Source organism: Macaca thibetana, chromosome 5 (assembly GCF_024542745.1).
Source record: "Macaca thibetana thibetana isolate TM-01 chromosome 5, ASM2454274v1, whole genome shotgun sequence".
Classification (NCBI taxonomy): Eukaryota; Metazoa; Chordata; class Mammalia; order Primates; family Cercopithecidae; genus Macaca; species Macaca thibetana.
Window position 1 is genome coordinate 177,761,703 of NC_065582.1, and position 26,354 is coordinate 177,788,056.

General features: G+C 46.0%; 1 pseudogene; it reads right to left on the minus strand.

Annotated features, from left to right (window-relative positions):
* Positions 1–4,388: 4,388 nt before the first annotated feature.
* LOC126955479 (zinc finger protein 532-like) lies at positions 4,389–8,471 on the minus strand (annotated as a pseudogene).
* Between the last annotated feature and the right edge of the window lie 17,883 nt (positions 8,472–26,354).

Sequence of the window (26,354 nt, forward strand, 5' to 3'; positions counted from 1 at the left end):
GGGGAGAACGATTATTGTGGAAAGACTGAGGTCTTTTCCACACACATCCAAACTGTGATTTCATTGATATTATTGCTTGGGATGAGATTAGAGTATTTAAAAGTTGAGGCCATTGAAAGAGGATGATTAAGGACATTAAGTCCAGGTAACAGGTGAGCGTGGTAACCATCGCGAAGGCAGTAAGAAGTGGAGCGTCTGCATTACTCCAGGATCTGGAGTTGGTACCATTAGGACAGCTTCCTTCCTCTTGCAAAGGAGGCAAGCCCAGGCTTAGAGAGGCTGGGCAGTGGGCCCTGCTGCCTCCAAGGCCAGAGCTCACACCCTCGTCTCTTCCCAGGATTGCAGCAGCCACTGACCCAGGGCTCTCCCAGCAGCAAGGCTTCTTTCTGGCCCACCCTCCATCACAGAGGCTGCAAAGATGGAGTCCTCCCTTTCCAGCTTCCCTCACAGCTCGGGGTGTCCCAGGGACCTGATGTAAGCATTAAAGCATAAAACAAGGTAGGGAATTTGGGACTGTCATTGATATTGATTTTGACTCTGGATTCTCATTGATTTCAGAACCACACATGTCCTCAGGAGCTAGCCACAGGCTGCCCGGCCGCCTGAAAAGAAACTCATCCAGCAAATTCAACCTCGAATTATAAAAAGGAAAAAATGCCAAGTGCAGTGCTTGACACGTAGTAGGTACTTAGCATTAGTTTATGCTTATAAATATTGCACACCAGGGCATTCCAAGTGTATTCATTCTTTCCTTAAATGCATTTAATGCATGGAAAGACTTAGACTAGTGCCAGGCATAGAAAGTACTCCCTAAGCATTAGCCACTATTCTTATGATTATCATGGCATTGTTGGGATTGTCATCATTCATTCATTCAACAAACATCTATCGCACCCCATGTGTGCCGTGCACGGCCTTGGCACTGTGGAATAGGCAATAAAAAAGGCAGAGTCTCTGCCCTGCTGGGAGTCCAGCCTCTAAGTGATTCATCCCACACTTAATGAGCTTGAGTTGTGATTCATGCCAGGGGCCCTGAAAGCATGAAGCAGGGCCACTGAGCTTACCCGGGGCTTCCCTGGGGAGCAGCTGTCATGAGTTGAGTCCTCAGGAACCAGCTGGAGTCAGCCCAGCTAAGAGTGGAGAAGAGCTCACGGGGCTCCAGAGGCTCATCCAGGGCTGCTCAGCAAACCAGGCATGAAGGCCAAAGACCCTCTGTGCTGGCCGCATTAACCAGCTTGTCGGGCCTCGGCTCCCAGGCCCAGAGTTTGGGACAGGGCCAGGTGGGCTCAGAGCAGGCCAGGCCTTGGCAGATGCTTGTGTGCTGAAGGCAGGGTAGCGCTGCCTGGCTGCCTCCCTGACCTCCCGGGGCATCTCCTTTGTGTGGCAGTACTGTCCCCCATGCCGAGCCCCTTGGGATCCAGTTTCTGTGGAGGCCGGCTTGCAAAACCTGGGGTATTGTCCTGTAACAGCAGGCTCTGGGGTGGGTTCAATGAAAATCCAGCCCTGCATGGATTCTAACCTGAAAAGAATTATGTTACATCAATAGATGGTGCCCACAATGTGCCAGCATCCAGGGCTCTTAATTGACTCGGGCTTAATTAATGATTGGGAGAACATCCACGGACAGCCCGAGGCTCCAAAGGGAGGGGCTGGGGATAGATTAATAACATAAAGGACTGGATGGAGACACTCCGTTCAACTGCTGCTAGACCGTGTGTGGAGCTGGCTTTGGCGTGTGACAGTACAAAGTGGGATGGGAAAATATTTGATGAGAAAATCCCTCACCTTACGCCGAGAGGACCTGCTCCTTCCCTGCTGCTCAAATCAGAAGTTACAGCTTGAGACGCATCTGCGCCTGCCTTCTCATCACGTTTAGTGAAGACACCCACTCTAAGAATCCTAGGACAAAGTGACCCCCAGGACTGGACCCGTCTTATCCTTGATAGTTTGGAGACTCGTTAGTTTTTGTTCCCAAGGAATTCTGCACATTTCCTTGGAGTCCTTTCTGTGGTTTCTAAGATAATTTAATGCAAGTTCTGTGAACATGTCTTTGGAATTTTATTAGCATGCCATGAGGGTTAGTTAAGAATTCCATGGAAGCTGGGGGACTCTTCCAAGTAAGAATTCCATGCTGTTTCTGTGAGAATTCACTAAGGATCACATGGCAACTCTGAGAGGTTTTCATGAAAATTCATTGAGAACTCCATAGGTCTTCTATGAACATTCCCTCAGACTTGTGGAAAAATTCTACGAGAAGGAGGCACAGATGACATGAACATTCTAGGAGCAACCGAAGGAAGTGTAGCAGGACTTACGGGAGGGCTTATAAAAGATTCCATGAGGCTGCTTTGCAAAAATTCCATCCAAATGTTTCAAGAATTCCGTAGGAGTTCTTTGGAAGCGTGTCAGAACCTTAAGCACATCCACGGCAGAATTTTCTGCAGGAGTCGCCACTGCCTTAGCGCTACGTCCACATGTGTCAGAACCCCAGCTCCAAATCACTGATCAGGGAGGCTCCCTTGAAAGAGACTCCTACTTTCTTTTTCTTTCTTAGTTTCATTTTTAAAATTTCTTTTACTAAAATGAAAATCAGTTTGTTAGAAACACACTCACTCTGGATACCTGCTGAGGGTTAGAACACAACGAATAACTGACTATGGAAACATACCACAAGGAAATGGAAGAGTTAGGACCACTCTGAAGAGGAAAGAGTCTTCAAATCTTTCCCTGTGAATCCTGTGAAGAATGTGTGCTGATTGACAATATTTCTCACATGGTCTGGTGTCGGAGGCAAGAACATGGGAGTGGCGGCCAGGAGTCCCTGGTTCTAGTTCCAGGTCTGCCATTAACTCATTGTATAAGCTTGGGCCAGTCTCTGGGTCTCAATTTCCCCTTTTGTAAAATGAGAATTTTTTTTTTCAAGGGCCAAATGTCCCATGTTTATTTACATATGAAATGTGTTTCATACAGTTATGATGGATGGAGTGCTTAACACCCGAAGGCAGCAAGACCTTTCGAGGAACTGAACGTTGACTACAGTATATCATGCAAGTATCTATATATACACAAACGAATTCCTTTTCTTAAAAAAAAAAAAAGTACAAAACATATTCAGGGATAAATACAAGGTATAAAATGCAAAAGAAAACACAAAACAAAACCAAAAAATAGAACTCTCTCAGAGAACTATAAACAGAAGGGACAGAAGAGTACCTCTGCTGCATTTTAATAAAGCAGAATTACCAGCATTAAATATACTCTTGAAATGGCTGAACTAAACCCGGGTGGCTCAGTGCTTAAGGTAACGGCCCATTGCAATACACAGGCGGCGGCATTGATAAGTCGGTGGTTGAAGTTGTGCATCCCGACTCTAAGTACCAGAACGTTTGGCAGTAGCACTCAGAACAGGAAACGCCAACTCTTTTGACAGCAAAGGGTTAAGTCAACTGATTTTTTTTCTGTCACGAGCCAGAGAAATGCTTGATATTCTTAGGTGTGTTTCTGTAATAGTTAATAAATTACATGACAAAAACCTGACTATAGAAATCTATTGGTCTAACTACGTATTTGTAACTTTTATAGCAGTCCAGCCCTTTGATTATTTTCCCTCCCTGTGCTCTTAAAGCCAGCCTTGCAGACCTGCCCAGAAAACCAGTCCCATTTTTTTCTTTTGAATAGTTTTCCCCATTCCTCAAAATGGAATTGAGGAAATCAGCATTCCTTATTAGATTCCTGGCTTCAGTTTTTATCCACGGCTGGGAAAGGAGTGACCTGCAAGGCTGCTTTAAACACCCTTCGGCGTGGCCTGAAGACAAAGGCACACCCACACTAGAGTGCAGTTGTGTCAAATGTGAACTCACTCCCTCAGGGCAGGCACATCGAGGAAGTGCTAAGACACTTAAAAGTTCCTAGTGTTTTTGAGACCCACAATTACTTACAATTTATGTAGTGAATTCTAAAAATTAAAAACACTAAAAAAGGCATTATTTTAGCCTGTAATTTGTTAACCCATTAAAAATCCAAACATACAAAATGGTTTATTTGAATTCAGGAACCGCCCCTGTTACTAAGAACTCTGTTTTAAAGAAACGGTACAAAAAGAAAAATTCTAACCCAGAACAACTCAGATGGTTTTCCACTAAATACTGACGCAAACATGTAACAAAGAGTATAAAAAGTTATTCATTTAAATATATACAAACTCTTTTAAACTCAAATACTGTTTTAATACTTATCGAGGATATATACAACGAGCTGAAGGAAGGTGCGTTGAAAGAGAATATATTGCAACATACACTGTTAACTCTATTATACTGCAAACTTTTTGTAACAAAAATGTCTTTTTTATTCCAATGTGGACAGGGATTTTCCCCATGGAGCATCTGTGGCTATTTCTCGGCTGAGCTCATCCTTTTGGATTTGATGAAGGCCATGCCGTGTGTCCGCATGTGAGCGTTTAAGGCAGCTTCAGTTTCAACAGTTTTTGCGCACACTTTGCACTTTCTGTCTGACACGGCGCCATCGGGGGATTCATCCTCGTGGCTGGGTTTGTTCTCCCGTTGGTTATCATCCCCAGCCCCATTTTGCTTGGACACTGGCTGAGGTTCCCTTAACGTATGTACGATGAAGAGGTGCCTGGACAGAGAGATGTGAGATGTGTAGCAGAGACCACACTCCCAGCACTGGTAGGAAGAACCATCCGATTTGTGCTGAGGGATGTGTTCGTGGAACTGCAGCAGGTTTTCGGTGGAGGAGCCACACACGGCACACTTGTGGACCTTAAAAACATTGATTTTCAGCTTTTTCAGTGGTTGAGTGATGGCTCCTCTGGGAGGCCTGAACTCCAGAACCGGTTTTTTCAGCTTCCACTTGGGACTGGGGACCTTGGTGTCTTCTTTTATTTCTGCTTCCTCTTCATTGGTGCTGTCTCATTTCTTTCAGGTCAGGGTCCTTGATGCCGTGCATCAGCTGGACGTGCTTCTTCAGCATCAACCGGGTAAAGGTACGTCTGGAGTCTGGGCAGTGTGAGCAGGCGTACACTTTCCTGATGCCTTTGTGCTTGATCCGGTTGTGCCGGCACAGGCTGTAGGACGAGCTGAAAGGCTTGTCACGCTGGCAGCAGGGGTGTTTCTTCACTTGCTTCCCGTGCTCCTTCCTCACGTGGGATATGTACACATCTCTCTGCATGAACAGGCGGTCACACTCCCAACACGTCCACCCAGGACTGGCCACTTTCTTCGTTTCCATTGATTTTTTCACAAGAGATGGAGATTTCTTTTCCAATTTCTCTTTCTCAGTCATGGATTTGGTGTCCTCTTTGTTCTGATTTGCTGAATTTTGAGTTGCAGGCTTAATGCTCAAAGGCAGGTTTAACCCCAAATTTGGAGGTCCTTCAATACTTTTCAATGTGCCATGCATAGACTTGATATGGTCCATCATAAGTTGCTTCTGTGCATATAAAAGAGAACAGTCTGGACACTTGAAAACAGACGCCTTCTGGTTTTCAATGTATTGGTCAAAGTGGCGATACAGCAGGGTTTGCAGGGTGAACACAGTGTTGCACATGGAACACTTATATATTATTTTTGGTTCTCCTATCTTGATGCCAGGATGCTGAAGGTAGGCGTGGGAATGTGTGCTTGGGGCAGACTTAAACGCCACTGGACAAATAAGACACTTGTAGAAGACTTCACAGTGAGAACCTTGAATGTGAGATTTCAGAGCAGCCACATCAGAGTACACAACATTGCAATGCACACATTGAAAACCAACTCTTCTTGTGTAGTTCAGACAGTTCTTGGTGACATGGGTCTGGAAATGCACAGACCTGCAGAAGGCACCTGCACTCAGGGCAGGTGTAGGGAGATTTGTGCTGATGGATTCTCTGGTGTGATGTGTAACTGCACCGGTTAGGAAGCAGCATCTGGCAGATGGTGCAAGTCTTTTGTCCACTCGGATCTGCAGCCTGCTGGAAATGTGTAGCCAGTGATGTCTCGTCCTAGAAGACTTCATTACACTCCAAACATTGTAGACTATGTCTACACAGTTTGGAGGGGTCTTCATCTAGGGGCATGGCTGGGGTGATGGAAGTGCTTGAAGGAGCCGATATGACTGTCCCAGTTATGCCAGACTGAATTTTTGTGAGAGTGTGTGTGCCGGCTCCCACAGGGCTCTGAAGAGTGGAAGTTGAAGTGGAAGTATTGCTTGATGGAGAAACTATCATTTGATCTGCTGGGACTGGCTTTAAAATTAAGTGGGAGCATTGCATTACCACCCCTTTCTCCTTATGCCCACGGGCATGGGAAAGGAGGCTGCATTTGTTGTAAAAAACGAGGTTCTTTGTACAGTGGTTGCACGTTACTTCGATGCGCATGCTCCGTCTGTCGGAGTGCTGAGTCAGACTCTTTTCAAGTGCAAAGGAGTCCCCACACTCCAAGCACTTGTACCCAGGCATCAGTAATGTGATCCCTGCGTTGGCGGGAGGACTGAGGTTTGGGATGTAAACAGGGACTGGATTGACACTGCTCAGCACCTTGTTGAAAGCTTCCACCACAGAACTCTGCAAGGACGACATCATCTGGACTTGAGACACATTTTTGGGGGGTTGAGAGGCTGCTGCATTGATTATTGCCTGCTTTATTTGTTGCTGAGGTTTGGTTAGCACTTGATGGAATTCAGAGGTGGCCTGGGCACCCTGAGGCAAAAGGTTAAGGTTGGCAAGGTGCACAGTCTTTGGCACGAGTTTGGCGTTGGCCAGGCTGGATGCCAGCACCATGACAGTTTACTGCTGGATGGTATTGGTAGCTTTAATGATGGCACTGCTGGCGCTCAGGACAGAGGCAGCAGATATGACCCTGAGTTTCACCGTGGTGGTGTTAGCGAGCTTCAAATTAATGACTTGGGATCCTGCCGTCTTCACAGTGGACACTGGGAGGAAAACAGTAGCCACAGGCTTGATTGTGACCTGTTTAGGGGTGAGCTCTGCAGGGGAAACTGACCATGTGGTCATGACCACGGACTGGAGAGGCGCCCGGTGGGGAGAGGAAAGGACAGCTTCTGATGCTGGAGACGAAAGAATGGATGTCACAGAGGCTATCAGGGATGCTGTCTGCTCGGAAGGTTTCTTCCCAGAGTCATGATCCACTTCTGGCAATAACCTGGTCACTGTTCTCTTGATTTCCCCAGAAGATGTCTTAATGGTTTTTATGCGGACTTTGGGAATTGCTGGTGTGGACCCTGCAGGAGAGGACGGGGAGCCCTTGCTGTTGTTCTCACTTGAGATGCTTCTGGGACTATCCGGTTGCTTTAGGGGTGGTTTTTTTTTTTTTGTTTTTTTTTTTTTTTTTTTTTTTTTTTTGGTCCCCTCGATGAGATTCTGGGATTCAGGAGACTTGTCAGTTGCTCTCCGACTGTCGTTTGCTTCTTTTGGTAACAGGGAGGATTCCCTCGAATTGGCCACTGGTTCTTTGCAGGAGTCTGAAGCCGCCTTTTTAGCGCTGAGAGCTGCAATGGCAGCGATGCAGGACGAGAGCTTGGAGGATGACTTTGTCTTCATGGCGCAACGCCAGAGAGGCCGGTGTCATTCTTATTGGAGCTCACTTTCCCATCCAGGACTCTGTTTTCCAGCATTCTTTCAATTTATCCTCTGCTTTTCTGACTTTAAAAGGTTCATAAACACTCAGGTTTATAGAATTGGCTTCTGCTTCTCTCTTAACAACTTTGTTTTCCTCCATATTGCCTGATGTAGAGTCCCGTTTTGCTGGAGTTTTCCCTTCCGAGTGCCTTCAGCTTATCGTAGCCCTGCCGGGGAGCTGACTCCATCAACAGGTTGGACCTGCAGCTTAGCATGTCCTCCTTGTCAGGGGGTCATCCACCTCCGTCTTCTCATCGTCATCAAACTCTTCAGCACTGGAGATCGGGCTAAACTGACTGAACGTTGAGTCTTTCAGAGTCACCTCAGGGGCAGGCACGTCTCCTTTCAAGGACTTCACTCCATCTTTACTGTAACTGTCGAGGGAGGACGCTATGAGAAATCCATTATGTAGGCCATTGCCGGTGGGGTTATGGCCATCTTTCTCCCTGCCCTCGACGAAGTGGATGTTCCCAACGTTCTTGATGATAACACTGACACCCACGTCAGAAGATGATGGTGCTGGGCATCATCCTCTCCCTGGGCGTTCTGCTTCGTGCGGTTTTTCATGGTCATTGTGTCCAGACTCAGTAGCTGCTTTAGGATCGACTATATCTGGGATGTCAAATGCTGCCAGGAGGTCATCAAAGTCTGGGGTCTTCATATCCCCCATGGTCATGAATTTGAGCAGATATTCTCGTGAACCTTGACCTTTTGGAAAGACTTTAGACCAATGTTCAGTTACTGTCACACGGCTGCGTTCTCAACAAATAGGAAAGGGTTAAAAGCAGCCCCAGTCAACAGGCCTTTTGGCCTTCATAATAGTCAGAAGCATCCCCAACACTCTTTAGTAGCGTCTGAAAGAAAAACCACAAAACAGAACATACCCCCCTTCCCGGGGTTGGCCTACGCGGCGGTCAAGCCCGGGCGTCTGGGCCGCAGCTCCTATGACCTTTGTTCAGTGCGCTGCTGTGGCTGCTGCTGCTGTTGTCGGAGCGGCGGCGTCGGCGGGGGTGGCTTCCATGTTACCGGCGTGTCATCTGCGTTCCTGCTGCCGGAGTCTGTGTGTGCATGTGCGGTGGAGCGGCCTCGCCGAGCGCCTGGCCCGGGCACCGCGCCTCCCGTGGCACCGCGCTCTAGGCCAACGGCTGGGGGTGCGGGCCCGGGCGGCGGCGGCGGCCGTAAAATGAGAATTTTTAGACTGGGAAATCCCCATGGACTCTGCCAATCCTGACAGTCTGTGGTTCTGCAAAGTAATAATGATGGTGCTGGTAATGGTGATAATGGTGGTGATGGTGATGTTGGTACTGATTGTGTTGGTGGTGATGGTGGCGATAATACTGGTTGTAATGGTGGTGATGGTAATGATGGTGACAGTGATGGTAGTGATGATGACGGTGGTGATGGTGGTGGTGGTGATGGTGGTAGTAACAGTGGGTTATGGTGATGACTGATGTTGCTGGTGGTAGTGATAGTGATGGTGGTGATGGTGGTAATGACGGGGGTGATGGTGGTGATGGTGGTGACGGTGATGATGGTGGTAGGAATGGTGGTGGTGATAGTGATGGAGATGATAGTAGTGGAGGTGGTGGTGATTGTAGTGATGTTGATGATGGTGGTGGAGGCTGTGGTACATGATGGTGGTGGGGGTGGGGATGATGGTGGAAGTGATGGTGGTGGTGATGGTGATGATGGTGATGGTGGTGGTGATGATGGTGAGGGTGATGATGGTGGTGATGGTGATGGTAGTGATAGTGATAATGGTGATGGTGATGATGGTGGTGATGGTGATGGTGGTGGTTATGATGGTGATAATGTTTGTAGTGATGGTGGTGGTAGTAATGATGATGATGATGATGATGGAGGTGGTGGTGGTAACAACAGTAATTACCATCCCTGAGCATTTATACTACTGCTGTGCTAAGCACCTTCCATTCTCTTCTTAAACTCCCATATTCAATCATTTGAGATAAGAACTATATTTATCTCTCCTAGTTTATAGAAGAGGAGATTGAAGCCCCCAGAAATTTGAGGTCACATGGCTGATAACCAGCAGATTTAGCATCTAATCCGTGATTGTCCTACTTCCCACTTCTCTTAGGCACCACTCCACACTGTTTCTTCTACCATTTGCTGCTCTAATCTTTTGACTTTCAAGGAAGTTCTCCAATGTATCATGCAAAGTACCTGTGACAGCAAAAGCCTCAGGCTGCCTGATTTGTTCACGTTTTGTAAACACCTACTTTCATCCCTCATTCCTGCTCCATCATGATCTGCCCTTTTGTTTGCTCATCCCTTATCCAAGATTCCAATCATGTACCTCTTCTCCCATGTGGTCTATCCTGCACACACCAGGTGAATTTCTTGCAAATGATGTTTACCATCACAAAATTCTTATGCTCAGGAATTTTTAGTGGATTCTCCTAGTGTGAAGGACTAAATAAACTAAGTTAAACTTTTGAAAGTCCCTTAGGGCATCCTTCTAGGACCTCTAATATCACAGTGTCTGTGATAGCTCCTTAATGCTCTGGGCTAAATTCCATCTCTGTGACTTTGTTTATGCACATACTGCCTGGAATGCCTTCCTCCTCCCTCTCCATCCTGCTTCTTCCAAAAATGAGACTTACTAGACTACTTTAATCTGCAATCTAGAACATTCACACATTCTTCTTCATGGAGTAGCACGACGGGCTACAATGCATATTATTTGGACAGCTCTTCTCACACTGAATGGACAGGGCAAATCACTAAAAGTGAGGACCACATTGTGTCAGAGCCATGCAGACGTGGCCCTGCTGCTGACCAGCTACAGGATCTTGGGCAAGTGACTTTACCTCTCCCAGCGAGTTTCCTCATCTATTACAAAATGAAAAGGAAATAATACAATCTTAGTGGGCAGAGGTATTGTGAAAAATGAAATGAGAGAACAGAAAGATCTTCCTGATAAGCTTTAGAAGTTGTAAAGACAATCAGGAATGTCAGGCATGGAGCACACTGCCTGGACTGGAAAAGGTGCTTGGGAATGTGAGTTGATTGTCCTCTCCTACACATCCTCAAGCACACAAGCACACTGCGGGGCACATGGTGCTGTAATCATCATTTAGAACACCTGTGCTCCAGGCATTGTGCCAAATCTTGGCATCAAGAGCACTTTTAATCTTTTTTCTCTCCTTTAATTGTTCTGATTTTTTTCTGCCAATATCCCCATATGACAGCAGGGGATACTGAGGCTTATAGACAGGATTCAAAGCTGGGTTGGCTCATCTGAATTTTAGCACCTTGGCTTTGCTGCCCTTCAGCAGCACACACTAAATACCCATGTGCTTCTTTTCTTTTCTTTCCTTTTTTCTTTTCTTTTTTTTTTTTTTTTTTTTTTTGACAAGGTCTCACTCTGTCACCCAGGCTGGAGTGAAGTGGCAAGATCATGGCTTATTGCAACCTCGACCTCCCAGGCTCATGTGATCTTCCCACATCAGCCTCCTGAATAGCTGGGACGACAGGCACGTGTCACAACAGGGATAATTTTATTTTATTTTTTGTAGTGATAGGATTTTGCTATGTTGCCCATGCTGGTCTCAAACTCCTGGACTCAAGTGATCCGCCTGCCTTGGCCTCCCAAAGTGCTGGGGTTACAAGCGTGAGCCACTGCACCTGGCCGCCATGTGCTTCTTGACCAAGCAAACTTCCTGGTTCCTCAGTCCCGGAGTGCCTCCATGCACACAAATGGACCACAGCCTGCTCCTCAGGGAGAGTTTGTGGTTTGTGCTTGTGTGGGAAATGGTTTCTAATCAACAACAGTAGAGGAGGCTGACCTACAGGTCAAATTTAAATGCCCCTTGTTATGGAGGGGATGGAAATTTCCCCATGGTTTTACAGGGAGTGGGTAAATCAACAGCAAGGCCCTTGGAATAATCATCTCAACGCTAAGGAGAAAGTCAAGGTTGATAAGGAGCTTAGGCCTTTGATTCTGATGGAAAAATGGGTTCAGAGAGAAGGAGTGATTTGCTAAAGCTAGTGGCAGGGCTTGGGGGGATTCTGCAGCCTGATTCCCTGTTCACTGCACATCTCGACCCACCTCTCCTGTGTCCCACTCCCTAGAGGCCTGTCTCTCTGCCAGGACTAACCTGGCCATCTTCTCCATGTTCTAATGGCGATGGGTGATAGTGTGACATTTTACACTTCCCAGCTATCATTTTCTGTCACTTTTATTTATAACATCTTCACCATGTTTCTGGCCTTATGCTCGTCTCCATGAAAATTATTGAGTAATGAAGGAGTTGAACCATGAAGGAGACAAAATCATTGCTCTCTCTAAGAGTTGTAGTGACACATGGCCAACTTAAAGGAGTATAAAAATCAAACAAATAGGACTCATTTTTCTCTGACATAAGAATTCTGGAAATAACTGGTCCAGAATCCAGGGCTCCTTAGGACCCAGGACTCCTCAACTCATTGGTGCCACCATCCATAGCCTGCAGTTCCTGTACTCTTGGTCACAGGGCAGACGTCCTCCACCCCCACCATCATAATGTCTTTCTGAGCAGGAAGAAGGGATAAATGTGAGGGGCAAAAAAGCATATGCCAGTTGGTTCATCCCTGTTTAAGGTCTTTGCTAGAAAGATCTTCCCCATACATCCCATTGACTACTGCAAACTGCAAGAGAGGCTGAGAATTAAGTTTGTATTTGAGTTGGTAGACTGCAGCCTCCAAGTAAAACTGTAGTGCTCTTAAAAAGCAAGAAGGGAAGTGGTTACTGAATAGACTACCAGCTGTCTCTGCCACAGTGGAGTCAAAGACTTCCTAAAATTGTATGCAAAATGAGGAATATATACATGTGATTTTCAGGGAAGAGAGTCTATAACATTCCTTACATTTTCTATGGGATCCATTGGGTTGAGTACCTCTGGTCCAAATAAAGACCTGTGCAGCAACAATTCGAATAGCTTAACATTGGTTCTTCATGCCCACACCCAGTCAATTTCCTCAGCATTATCAGCATGGGAGGCATTAGGAAAACAATGCAAAGCTCCAGGGCAAGGATTCTGCTTTACCAGCCCAGAGCTTCCATATCACAGCTGCATGACCATGGGAAATCCCATAACCCTTTTGAACCTCAGTTTCTTAGTCTATTAAAAGGGAGGACAAACCTACCTCAAAAACTTGTAAGAGGATATTTCTGCTTCTTGCATAGAAGTAGGAACAGGAACCAGATTTATTCTCCCTCCTGAAACAAATGAAAACCAAGACAAAACATGTGAAAACTGGTTTTCAGATGTTGGCCATCAGGCAGCACAGAACCAAAATCCTTGAGAAAGAGAAAACAAACAAGGCTACAATTGCCCAGCCTATTGCTGGAAATGGAGACCATTTCCTGAGATCAGTGCAAGGAGGCCATCTTAGTAAGTTTTATCCTGCAACAACAGAATACCTGAGACTGAGTAGTTTATAAACAACAGAGATTTATTTCTTACAGTTCTGGGGGCTGAGAAGTCCAAGATTAGGTGGCCTCCATCTGGCGAGTCTTTGTGCTGGATCATCCCACAGTGGATGGCAGGAGGGCAAGGGAGGGTGAAAGAGGGCAAGAAATCAAACTCTCAGCCTCAAGCTCTTTTATAATCAGCACTAATCCATTCTGAAGAATGGAGCCCTCACAACCCAAACACCTCCCATTAGGCCCCATCTTCCAACACTGTTGCACTGAGGATTCGATTTCCAGCACATGTGTTCTGGGCAACACATTCCAACTACAGGAGAGGTCGAACCCAGGCAGCATTTGACCATCTCCACAAGCTGAGGCGGTGGAAGTGGGAGTACAGGGAGTATGAGATGGCTGAAATTCACGCAGAGCACCAGAGGTAGAAATAACACAGAAAGGGCTGCACAGGGTCCCTCCTGAGTCTTCATCTGATCCTGTGAGTACTTATCAGCACTTGCATGAAAGGAAGCTACCCTCCTCCAAAGAATTAGAGAAAAAATCCCTAGAGCGCAAACAGGCCAGGAATATAGCATTTTCACCAGCCACAGTGGATAAGCCTCATAGTTAGAAGAATGTCAGAGTGCTCCAGAAGACATTTAGGGTCTTAAAAGTGGGCAAAATTAGCCCTAGACTAAAGGCTGCCTTGATAGCATCTAACAAAGATTAAAAACAAACCTTGAAAGGAACAAATGGCTCCCAAGTTATTTAACCGTGTTGCAGGAAAAAAATCTCAAGAATACTTACAGAATATAAAAATGTCTAGCACACAAGAAAATAAATATCATAATATATGGTATAAAAGAAGCAATGGCATGCAGAGAAACAGTAAAATAAAATGTATGATGAAAGCATCAGTCAATAGAAACAGAACAAAAAATAACACAGGTGATAGCATTAAGAGACAAGGACCCTAAAACAGTTATTACAACTACATAACTATGTCTAAGAAAGTAGAGAAAAAATTGAGCATGTTGAGATATAGAAGTTATAAAATAATCAAACTTCTAGAAATGAAAATTACAATGCTTGAGATTTTTTAAAAATAAAACAAAACACTTTGTGAGATTAACAGCAGATTAGAAACTGCAGAGAGAAAAGATAAGTGAACTTGAAGACCTAGTAATAGAAACTATTCAAAAAGGAAATACAGAAAAGAAAAAAACTGAAAAAATTGAACAGAGCAGCATTGAGCTGTGGTACAGATTCTAGTTTGCTAACAAATGTGTATTGTAGTCCACAAAAAAGAAGAGAGAAAGGGAGAATAAAAACAATATTGGAAGAAGTAAGAGATAAAAACATTTCTAAATTTGATGAAAACTTTAACCCAGAGAACCAGTGAACCCACTACAAAAAAAAAAAAAAAAAAAGAAGAAAACATTATCAAGGTACATCATAATTAAATTGCTCAAAAACAATGATAAGGAGAAAATCTCAAAAGTACCCTGTTAAAAAAAAAAAAAAAAAGACATTACATATAGAAAAACAATGATAGCAATAGCTGCAGATCTCTCATTGGAATCAATGTAAGCCAGAAAGAAGTGGAGCAAAATATTTAAAGAACTGAAAGAAAAAAAAAAAAACTGTGGATAAAAATCTTATGCCCAGCAAAAGTTCTTTCTAAAGAAAGGGGAAATAAAAAGAGAGGGGTGAAAAGGACATACAAACATTAAAAGCAGCAGAGCAATATTACAAGAAGTATTAAAGGAAATTATTCAGCCAAAGTAACATGAGACGGGATGAAAACCTGGATCTACACAAAGAAAAAACGAACAGCAGAAATGGTAAATATGTTGGTAATATAAGGGGTTTCTTTTCTAAATTTCTGACCACTTTGAAATGTAATTGGCAGTTTATATTTTAAAATAACAACCATGTGGTTTATAACCTGTAGAGGCTGAATATGTAACAATAGCAGCAAAAAGGCTAGGAGGTGGTTCGTTCTTAAACTATAATGTGAAGTGGTGTAATATTACTTGAAGGTAAACCGTGATAGGTTAAAAATGTATACTATCAACATTAACGCATCACTAGAGAAACAAAACATTCAACTTTTGCCGAAGTGCCAAGGCAATTCAATAAGGAAAAGATAATCTATCAACAAATGATGCTGTAACAATTGGATAGCCATATGCAAGAAAATGAACCCCGACATTTACCCGAGAGCATGTGCAAACACTAACCAAAACTATATCATAAATCTAAAGTGTAAGAGCTAAAACTATAAAACTTCAAGAGGAAAGCATAGAAGAAAATCATAGTGATCTTTGATTTGTTAAGATTTCTTAAATAGGACACAGAAATTTCCTACTATAAAAGAAAAGCATCAAATTGTATTTAATCAAAATATAAAGCTTTTGCTTTTCAAAAGACACTCAAATGAAAAGGCAAGCCACAAACTTGGCAGTTTTTTTTATGAAACATATATCCAGAAAAGGACTCATATCTAGAATATATAAATAATTATCATATCTCTGTAAGAAAAACAAACTAATTTTTAAATGGACAAAAGACTTAAATAAGATATGTGGATAGCAAATACTGACATTAAAGATGCCCAACATCATTAATCATTAGGGAATTAAAACTACAAGGAGATGGGGCGAGGAGGCTCATACCTGTAATCCTTGTGCTTCGGGATGCTGGAGCCAGAGGATCACTTGAGGCCAGGAGTTTGAGACCAGCCTGGGCAACATAGTGAGATTGTGTCTTTAATTTTTTTTTAATTAGTTGAACATGGTGATTAGTGCCTGTAATCTGAGCTACTTCAGAGGTTGAGGTGGGAGAATCACTTAAGACCAGGAGTTAGAGGCTGCAGTGAACTCAGATGGAGCCACTGCCCTCCAGTGTGGTTGACAGAGTGTGACCCTGTCTCAAATAAAATAAAATAAAAAATAAAACTATAAGGAGATACCACTACACACACACGCTAAAATGAAAAAGACCGATTAACCAAGTATCAGAAAAAATGTAGAACAGATAGAGCTGTCATAGACTGCTGGTAGGAACATGAAAAGGTGCAGTCTCTTTGGAAAGCAGTTTGGGAATTTCTCAAAAAGTTACACTCACACCCCCAAATGACCCACCATTCTACTACTAGGTGTTTAGCCAACAGAGATGAAAGCACACAGAACTGCACACAAATGTTGGGAACACGTTGAGCCACTTTATTTGCAATAGCCCCAAACTAGAAACTATCCAAATATCCATCAGCAGGTGAATAGTAAACTGACTGTGGTATATCTACACAGCAGAATGCTACCCAGCAACAAAGCAATGAGCGGTAGTACACGTGCATCGTGGACAGGTATCAAATTAATTATGTGGAGTGGAAGAAGACAGACCAAAAATGTACATAATGTAATGGTTCCATTTACATAAAATTCTAGAAAATCTGTAATAACAAATAGAAGATTGAGTGGCTCTCTGGAGTACCCAGCAGGGAAAGCAGGAAGGGATTATAAAGATGCCCCAGGAAACTTTGAGGGATGATAACTTCTAAGTTAACTAACTTCGTTGTGATGACTGGTTGATTTGAGTTCGTATGCATCTGCTAACATGTTATCAAGTTGTACACTTAAAATATATGCAGTTTATTGTATGTCAATTACATCTCAACAAAGCTGGGATTTTTTTTTAAAGGTAGAAAGAGAAACTGAAATACTAGACAAGAAGGAGGTAACAGCATGAGTTATGCATTCTAGACGTAACATTCTTCTAAGGAAGATGAAAATGGTTCAAAAATAAAATGAGTTCCTAAGAAGAGAGCCAATAAGATTAGACATGTAAATGCTTTTCCTGTGGCAAGCTTTGCTCTTAGAGGTATTCCTGAGCTCACTCATTGCATGTTCTCAACAACCTCCTGGGGGAGCGACTGTACTGTCCTCATTTTATCGACAAGGACACAGGCCCAAAGAAGTGAAGGAACTTGCCCAAGGTCACACAGCTAGAAAGAGGTTGAGTCCAGAAGATGAACCCAAGCAATTTGGCTGAGTGGCCTGGGCTCCTGTTCCTGCCACTCCCTTCTGTCCCTTGTGCCTTGTCCAGGGAGCTGAAAACAGCTGCAGTTCTATTCACAGCCCTAACGCCACAGCTGGGGTCTCTGGGAAGCTCTGTGGTTTTGGCCCCCTATGAGAGCTGTAGTACCTGTTCCTTCTTTCTCTTCCCCAGCCTCCTCCCATTCCCATGGCACCCCTTTGGAACATCTTAGAGTTTCAGAACTTCCCAGGACCTTCAAGAGCAGTTTCATGCCACCATGCCTGCTTGCAACAGATGCCCTGTTTTGCCAGCCAAGCCAGCACCTCACCTCAGGCTCCGCTCATCTGTGAAGTCTTGACTGACTCAAGTCCCCATCCCCAAGCAGAATTGGCCCTGTCCTCCTCTGCTCCCATTCTATGCCTCGTAGAGACTCTGAACCTGGCCGCAGTTCAAGGGCAGGAAAGCCTGGCTGTGGAGGATGCCAGATTCTGGGAAAGGCACCAAAAAGTCATAGTAAATAATGTGGGACAGGGGAGGCTGATCAGAGCTTAGCTTGCAAATAAAATTTAAAATTGTGAAACAGGCCAGGCATGGTGGCTTGCACCTGTAATCCTCACACTTTGGGAGGCCGAGTCGGGGAGATCATTTGAGGTCAGCAGTTTGAGACCAACTTGACCAACATGGTAAAACCCCATCTCTACTAAAACTGCAAAAAAAAAAAAAAAAAAAAAAAAAATTAGTTGGGCATAGTGGCAGGCAGGCACCTCTAGTCCTAGCTACTCAGGAGGCTGAGGCAGAATTGCTTGAACTTGGGAGGCAGAGGCTGCAGTGAGTTGAGATCACGCCACTGGGTGACAGAGCGAGACTCTGTCTCAATAGATAGATAAATAAATAAATAAAATAACATTGTGAAACAGTTTATTTTACATTTCACAACGTTTAGTCCTATGATACCAATGGACTGGCTCCTGGGACCGGTCAAGATGAGATGAGAGTTGGTCCTTCTGGAGATCCTGACAAATTGTACAACACCAGGATGCGTCAAGTCAAGGGCATCATTTTTTACAGCATTCGAGGAGTTCATCAATGCTCCCAGGAGCTTCTCTCAAGTTTGGATATGCAAATCCCTCCTCTTGAAGTGCCTGTGCTGTCCTGATTGAGTGGATCTGCTCTTCATCAAATGTTCTCGGAGTTAATCCCACCAGATCCTCATGTGTCTCCAGTTCCGCTTGTGGCAGAAGAAATTCTTGAAAAACACTGTGGCAGGTAGAATAATGGTCTCAAAGATGTCCACATCATAATTCTTGGAGTCTATGAACATGTCACCTTACCTGATAAAGGGGACTTTGTGGATGTGATGACGTTAAAGACCTTGAGATGGGGGAACTCTCCTGGACAGTCTGGGTGGGCCCAAAGTCATCACAAGGGTCCTCATAAGAGGGAAGCAAGAGGGTCAAAGTCACAAAACGCATACGTGATGAAGGAACCACAGGTTGGAGTGATGCATTTTGAGGATGGAAGAAAGGGCCATGACCCCATGGAACATAGGAGGCCCCTAGAAGAAGGAAAAGGCGAGGAAATGAAATCTCCCCTAGGAAGAACACTGTCTTTCCCATACCTTCATTTTAGCCTCAGGGAGACCCATTTCTGATTTCTGACCTCCGGAACTGTAAGGTAATAGCTTTGTGTTCTTCTTCTTCTTTTTTTTTTTTTTTTTTTTTTTTTTTGAGACAGAGTTTCGCTCTTTTTGCCCAGGCTGGAGTGCAATGGTGCGATCTCGGCTCACCGCAACCTCCGCCTCCCAGGTTCAAGCGATTCTCCTGCCTCAGCCTCCCGAATAGCTGGGATTACAGGCATGTGCCACCACCCCGGCTAATTTTGTATTTTTAGTAGAGACGGGGTTTCTCCATGTTGGTCAGGCTGGTCTTGAACTCCCGACCTCAGGTGATCCACCTGCCTCGGCCTCCCAAAGTGCTGGAATTACAAGCGTGAGCCACCGCGCCCGGCGTTGTGTTCTTCAAGTCACTAAGTTTGTGTTCATTTGTCACAGCAGCAGTAGGAATCAAATGCAACCATTTTTATTCACTTTGAGGAAATTGTGTATCTTTGCAAACTTTGAAATTTGTTTTGCAGTCATAGTGGGAGCTGGATGCATGGTTGATGTTCTGTGTCTGCCCCTCCAATCATCCCACCCAGGCCCTCACTCTCCTATAAATGTCACACAGCCAAGTCCTCTCTGGGAACTGCCCTCTGCAGAAGACAGCAGCCTCACCCAAGGTTATACCCGCTCCACTGGGGCAGCCTGCATTGAATGAACAGTCAATCTCAGGGGACAGAGCCTGGCCTTGATTTGGACAGTTTCAGCTCATCCCAGCTTCAGAGCTCCACGTGGTGCTCAGTGGTGGCTGCATCACAGTTCAGCTTCTCCCCTGTCCATGTTGCTCCTCTCTCTCCCTCCTGGGCATTGCTGCCCAGAGCACTCTCCAGGAATTTTCTGCATGCCCATCAGCTCTTAGACATGTTTCTTGGGATACTCCATGTAAGACAGCAAACATTTAGATTGTGTTGCTTACAGTCAGAGGAGTCAGATGGCCTCAGACTGGTCTGCCTTGAGCAGAGACGCGGTTTGTGGTTTTCACAAGATGATTGGTGGAGGTGAGCAGAAAAGGCCGTTTGCTGGGGATGACAGTATATGTAGTCCATTCACTTGTGAGTCTCTTCCTGTTACAAAGACCTGTGTTTTTTCCTTTGCTGCACAGTACCTGCCAGGACTTGGATAATGAACCCACATGTAAAGGGACTGTGTCAACTTGTCTTTCTGTGTCTGCACATCCCCTCCAGACAAGCCCAGCCCAATAGCCTGCTGAATACCACTAAGTGATCCTCATCAATGCCAAATAAACCAGAGAATCATCATGATGAACCCTGACCCCTCACCCCAAATCATGACATAGAGTAAAATGTTTTGTGCCGCTAAGTTTGAGGCTGTTTGTTACGCAGCAGTGGATACCTGGAACAGTCATTTGGACTGACCTTTGGACAGTCATTTGGAGAAGTGACATCATATTAAATGATTAGCAAGTACCACTGCAGGAACTAGTGGGGGTGGAGGGAGCACCTCCAGATTGGAAGGGCAAAAAGAAAAAGTTTTGAGACTGTACTAAGTGCCAAGCCTCAGGCAAGAGCTTCCACCTCTGCTATCTCCAAGAGTCTTACAGTCCTTGGCTGAGGTGGGAAGGCCTCTCCCCATTCTACAGAGAGGCAGATGAATGCCTGGAGAAAGGTAAGGTGACTTGCTCAAAGTCACACCACTAGTTCCTTGCATTCAACTATTTACCAATTAATTAATTAATTCAACAAGTATCTCGTGTCTGCTATAAGGCAAGCTCCATGCGAGTTCCTGGGGAAGCATCATGAAAAAAAGAAAGGGTAGAGTTGGTAACAGGAATTGGGAGTGCACGCAGGAGAGAGGGCTGCAGATGCAAGTTGTGTGGTCAGAGTGAACTTCTCCAGGAGGGAACACTTAAGCCAGTATGGAAGAGGGTAACGGTGGGAACTTGCGGTCTAAGGAAGCTTCCTCCACAGCTCTGGGGCTCAGGTCTACAGCCTGCAGGGCATAGACACTCCTGAGCTTTCCAGTATAGAAACCTGCACTGCCTTCAACTGTGCTGGGCACTGCCTGGGCCCTCCATTGGAGGCAGGGCGGAGCAGGCAACGTGGCACCAGATAATGATGCCTCTGTGTCGCCCACACTGGCCACACCAGCTGCAAGAGCCATCCGGTGGCTCCAAGTTAATTGCTCCAGAGCACAAGGGGCTGTATAATTTGGATCAAAGGGCCCCTCTCTTGAAGTCTTAATTGTGGCACTTCACGCTGCCCTGGGGCGAGCTGAGCCACAGCAGCACTGCCTCTGGGGTGGTGCCTCTGGTCTCAGCTTTGCCACTTGCCACTGTGTGTTGTCAACATTTCCTGGCCTCAGTTTCTTTGCCTATAAAATGGAAGTGAAAAACTCCTCCTTCCCACTACCCCCTACCATAGGAGAGGATGAAGTCAGGAAGTTGGTATGCAAATAATGCCATAAATACCTCTTGAATCCTAAGTCCTACTTACACTGGACAAATTGCTGTTCTTTGAACTCACTCTAGTTATTGATCCATCCATCCATTCATTCAGCATTGCCTGTGTGCCCGTTTTGTGCCAGGCATGGGTTCTGGGGTTACAGAGGTGACTAAGACACCGTCACTGACCTCTACGAGCTGACTGTCTGGAGAGGAGACAGGCAAGGGTTGAGCAGAGAACCACAATCCTGCTGGGGAAGGGGTCTTTGGGCTGGGCTTTGAAGCTTGCACAGGAGTCTGCCCCTTTATGGGAGGACATCCAAGCACAGGAAACTGCACGTGCAGAGAGGCAAGGCGTGATGCAGTGTGTCAGTGGGGAATACTCACTGGACGGTGGAGGCAAGGGCTTTACAGGCCAGCAGGGGAGTCTGGACTTGAGAGCCATAGAAGGGTTTTAAGCAAGGGAGAGATATGATCGGCTTTATCTAGGGGGAGGGATCTCTGGTAGCAATGTACAGGCCAAAGAGTAAGAGGCTGGGGACAAAGAGATCAGAAAGGAGGCAGTTGCAATGACTTAAATGAGACTTCATTCCTACACTCCATGAATACTTTTTGAACACCTACTGTAAGCCAAGCACTGCACGGGCTCTGGGAAAATGGGAGACAGTGCTTTCACTCTAATGAGGAAGAAGACAGTAAACATAAATATGTCAGGAAGTGTCAGATGCTGACAAGAGCTCCAGAGAAAACTCAAGCAGACGTGAAAGAGTCTATGGGGTAGGCAGGCCCTTAGCATCCCTGCTCCGTGCCTTCTGCTTCCTCTTCCTGGACTTCAGGGGCTGGAAAGCTAAAAACTACATTTCCCAGACTTCCTTGCAGTTCTGGATCCAAGACAAATTCGGTTCCACCAAATAGATGCATCTGGAGCCCTGGAAAGCACAAACAGGGCGAGGTCTTCTTTCCAGCGCTTCGGGCTCCTTTTTGTTGGCAGCCAGGGCACATTTCTGCCGCAGTCGACGTTCCAGTGGAGTGTGCTTCCTGCAGGTTCCTAGAGGGTGAGGGGCAGTTTTAGCAGTGGTTGCAACCTCCTGATTTCCTCTCCCTGATCCCTGATTATAGCCATAGCTATGGTCCTTTTCTGTTGAGATCTAACCTCCTATATAAAGGGTGCAAAAATGGATTCTTGATTGGTTTTTGACATGTATACATAAATCCAAGTAACCACTCCATCGTCTAGCTATAAAGCATCTCCATCTGCCCAGTGCCCTGGGCCCCCTAAGCTCCACAGTGGAAGTGGTGACCTTCTGGTTTCCCATCTTACCATGGTGGAAACCTTAGTAGCCACCCTGGCCAGTCACTCCCAGGAGGTTCAGCCTCCAGCTCCTCCTTAGCCTTCCCAAGAGGTTTGCAAGCACCTCATCCCCTGTTAAGTCTCTGAGAAAACAGAAGGGGCCTTGGGAGTTGGTGTTGCCGGATGTAGCACACAGAGGTTTGGACTGATGCCTCCTAATAAGTTGTGTGCTTCTGGGTCGGCAGGAGGTAGAGAGGGGATGGGGCATTTGGTGGTGCACAGAACAGAGGAGGTAGAACCATGACTGCTCCCTGTGCAGTTTCTTTGGCCAGAAATGCCCTCGCCACTACTGCCTTGTGGGTAGGTGAGTGGGTGCCACCTTCAAAGCTCAGATGCCACCCCTTCCAGAGGCCCCTCTGACCCACCACGTAGATAGATCAGCACCTCTGCACCTGTGAATCTGGGCCAAGCAGTGCTTTGTTGTATTTAAATGTAATTGTGCATTGTACACATCTTTAGGACAGTGCGTCCTGGCAGGGACAAAGGGCAGGGATGCTGTTCTTCCTTTGTGCTCCATTGATCACCACCGTACCTGGAGTATCAGTCATCTCAGCTTGACCGTGAGTTACAGGTTCTCAGGGACTTCATATCTTAGTTATCTGGGTCCCTGCGGACCAGCACAGGTCTCATCCTTCTCCATTGCCAGAGAGAATATCAGGAGCCATGTGGCCCAGGCAGGGGGCAGCCTCTGCTACCCAGAGCCATAGGCACTGCAGGGAAGCAGAGTGAGGAGCAGGACCTCAGGTGATCCACGTGGCCGGTGCTGCTGCCCAGGGCTGTCTTCTACATGCTCCAGGCTTTCTTGTGCGTGGCCCAGGTGTGGGGTTTCAGGAGGGCTAGGGCTGGGCTGGCAACGGCTTTGCCATGCTGTGGGTGCTCACTGACAGTGAGTGTTTAGCTTTATGTTCCTGGGGAGTCAGATGGCCTCAGTTCAAATCCCAGCTCTGCTACCTGCCAGCTTCAGGGCCTCATGTGAGTCTCTCAACCTTCTGTGTCTCCGTTTTCTCATTTCTGAAAGTTGGGACAGCTTCTCATAGGGTTTGCCACAGGTCTGGTTCTTTGGGAAACAGATTCTGTGATTCATGCGCCCAAGATTTTAGTGGTGCATCTGAAGGAACAAGGAAAGCAGGGCTCAACAGCATGCCAGAGGTGACGAGTCAGGAGGGGCCGCTCTGCAGATGGAGCACATCCAGCCCCTTGGGGTTGACTTGGGGCCACTCCTCCTTCCTGCCTTGGCCAAGAGGGCTCGTTAGTTGAAGTCAAATATGGCAGGGGACTCAGGAGCGAGCCTTTGCCACCAACGCTTTCTGCAACACAGAGCTGTGTCCCTCCTGAACCGTGTCATCTGCCATAGCCTTGCTGTGAGAATCCAGTTACTGTTTCTCTGTGTTGGTGAGGCCAGCAGTCACAGCTCTTCTGGTGAGAAATGTTACTATATTTGTGGGGAGCGGCATTCGGGACAGCTCGTGCAAACACAGGCTAACCAGCCCTACAGGGGAGGGAGGGGCAGGAGGCAGAGATCATGGGTGAAAACAATCTGTTCCCAAATTCTGGATGGGCCCTAATTGCAAACGAAGAGCCCGTCAGTGTGGTGGGTCCCAGGAGGCAACGCCAGGGAGAGAGCTGGTGACTGGAGTTGTCTTGGTTCTGTCCATGTTTCCCAAATAAATAAGTTGTGCACCATGCAAATTCCCACTTAAAAACAAAAAACAACCAAACAAACAAAACTTGATTTTCCTGTGGAACATAAACTATAGCTTAGCATTTCTTGGCAGTCAGTGGTTTCCAGAATCTCATGCAGGTTAAAAATAAAAATGCAAAGCATTGTGATAATCCCTTCTGTTCTCGTGGCTCTTTCCACTTTGTCAAGTATTTTCCCAGTCATCTCGCCCCACAGACCCCACCACAATCTTTCCAGGCTGGAGGTTTTATTCCTAATGATAGATGAGAAAACTGAGGCACCCAAGGCCACAGAAAGGGAAGTGAGATCCCCAGACTCAGGCCAGACCTGCTTGGCTCCACATGGAGGAACCTTCTTCTCGGCCACTTGTCTTCTTGTTAATGTGTTAGGTGAGATCAGGAAAAATACTAACTATCACATCACGAATGTGTTCAAAGCCAACTGGTGTTCCCAGTAGGGTTGGAATTGATGTCCTCGTCCTTCCAGTCTAAACCTGGGAGACATTTTCCTGTCTATGTCTTACTTGGTGTTACCAGTCAGGGTCCAATGGGAAAGAGTATTTTCAAGTGTTTAATAATGAGACTGTTTATAAGGGCTGGGCAGTATTTGCAAGGGGATGAGTGTGGAGCTCATCCTAAGCTACAGCCCCATTTTGGGGCCAGGGTCCAAGAACTCAGGAGACAGAGTCACTATCCTGGAGGAGGGAGAGAAGGGGCCTGTGAGCTCAGTGCGGGAGACTGGGTCCTCTTCCCACTGACCAAGACTGTATGACCTGCAAGATTGGACCAAGGTCACGGGCTCATGGACTGCTGGGCTCAGGGCAGCTGGGTGTTGAACAAATGAAGGGCTTACCAGGATTCAGGTCTCCAGAAATGGCAGCTTAGAGAAAGGTCTCTCCTCCAGGTGGAATCCAGCACAGAATGTTACCTGGGGCCTGTGGCCATCACTCCCAGGCATTCGTGGGGGCCCTGGTCTGATCACCTCCTTGCAGAGCTGTTAGCCTATCTCACAGTCTGCCCCGCCACTTGCTAGCTATAGCGGTATCACCATACACCTGTTACTCCACGACTTTAAGCCCCAGGTTCTAATCTATAGCAATAGACTGGGTGCCTGGGGTTGTTAATTTGTGAATGCAAGATGTACCCAGAGTGTGCTCATAAAGTAATCTTCTGAGGAAGAAATGCCATGAAGGGAAATGGTGGCATGATGTCATGGAGCTGAGCCACACACAGATACAATATCACATAATTCCTGTTGCCTCTTCCAGGAAGTCTCCCCAGACTGGTGCCACCCTCCATCTGGAATGAGAATCTCCTTTGGGCTCCCACATTCCTCGTGCCTCTATCATAACATGTATGAGTCCACACCTCTGGGCTCCTTGTTGGCCATTCCTCGAGACTGTGAGCTCTTTGAGAACCGGAACCTTGTCCTTTTCTCCCCTATAACCTCAGATCTAGCATATTTCCTGGCACATAGGAGGTGCTATAGACAATGTTTGTATGCTCTCAACATTCATCTGTTGAAATCTTGTCTCCATTGTGATGGTATTAGGAGACGGGGTCTTTGGGATTGGGTCATAAGGGTGGAACCCATATGAATGGGATTAGTGCCCTTATTAAAGAGAACCCAGAGAACTCCCTCCCTTTTCTGCCATGTGAGGTTACAGCAAGAAGAACGGCCATCTATGAGCCAGGAAGTGGGCCCTCACCAGACACCAAACCTGCAGGCACCTTGATCTTGGACTTCCCAGGCCCCTGAACTGTAAAAAATAAATTTTTATTGCATAAGCTGCTCATGTTATGGTATTTTGTTACAGCAGACCAAACTGACCAAGACAGAAGGCCTATCCCTCGTCAAATAATTGTTGAATGAATGAATGAATAAATGAATGAATGAACGAATGTATCCTTCAATAATGCTGTGAGGCAGATGGAATAGACAGTATTGACCCATCTTATAGAAAGGGAAACAGATTCTGAGAGTAGAAGTGACTCACCCAAGGACACAGTTGCAAGTCTGTAGTTGACCTTGCATTAGAAAGTTTCAAGGGTTTTGTAAGATGATAAATCCTGGTCTTGTCTTATGTCTAGCTGTCTTCTAAGAGCACAGCCCTGACCCTAGAGAATTCCTTCTGTTCTGCAAAAAGCCAGTGGAGGCCCAGGGGCCTGAAATAGGCCAGGGGA